We start from the raw sequence: 800 nt of genomic DNA, 5'->3' as shown, positions 1-800 counted from the left end.
GGAGCAAACAACTTTGAGCTTAAGCCTCAATTAGTTTCTCTGATGCAACAGAATTGCAAGTTCCATGGACTTCCATTGGAAGATCCTCATCAATTCTTAGCTGAGTTCTTGCAAATCTATGACACTGTCAAGACTAATGGGGTTGACCCTGAGGTCTACAGACTTATGCTATTCCCTTTTGCTGTAAGAGACAGAGCTAGGACATGGTTGGACTCACAACCTAAAGAAAGCCTGGACTCTTGGGAAAAGCTAGTCAATGCCTTCTTGGCAAAGTTCTTTTCACCTCAAAAATTGAGTAAGCTTAGAGTGGAAGTCCAAACCTTCAGACAGAAGGAAGGAGAATCCCTCTATGAAGCTTGGGAAAGATACAAACAATTAATCAGAAAGTGTCCTTCTGATATGCTTTCTGAATGGAGCATCATAGGTATTTTCTATGATGGTCTCTCTGAACTATCCAAGATGTCTTTGGATAGCTCTGCAAGAGGATCTCTTCATCTGAAGAAGACGCCTACTGAAGCTCAAGAACTGATTGAAATGGTTGCAAATAACCAATTCATGTACACTTCTGAGAGAAATCCTGTAAACAATGGGACTAGTCAGAAGAAAGGAATTCTTGAGATTGACACTCTGAATGCCATATTGGCTCAGAATAAAATATTGACTCAACAAGTCAATATGATTTCTCAAAGTCTGTCTGGAATGCAAAATGCACCAAGCAGTACTAAGGAAGCTTCATCTGAGGAAGAAGCCTATGATCCTGAGAATCCTTCAATGGAAGAGGTAAATTACATGGGAGAACC

The 800-nt window shown here is 40.4% G+C and overlaps 1 non-coding gene across 1 annotated transcript; it reads right to left on the bottom strand.

Annotated features, from left to right (window-relative positions):
- Positions 1-297: 297 nt before the first annotated feature.
- Positions 298-405, bottom strand: LOC112799356 (small nucleolar RNA R71). Its single transcript, XR_003200932.1, has one exon. It is a non-coding gene; the product is annotated as a small nucleolar RNA R71 (small nucleolar RNA).
- Between the last annotated feature and the right edge of the window lie 395 nt (positions 406-800).

The sequence above is a fragment of the Arachis hypogaea genome, chromosome 4 (genome assembly GCF_003086295.3).
Source record: "Arachis hypogaea cultivar Tifrunner chromosome 4, arahy.Tifrunner.gnm2.J5K5, whole genome shotgun sequence".
Lineage (NCBI taxonomy): Eukaryota > Viridiplantae > Streptophyta > Magnoliopsida > Fabales > Fabaceae > Arachis > Arachis hypogaea.
The sequence above is the reverse complement of the archived record's forward strand: the minus strand, read 5'-3'. Positions and strand labels throughout refer to the sequence as shown.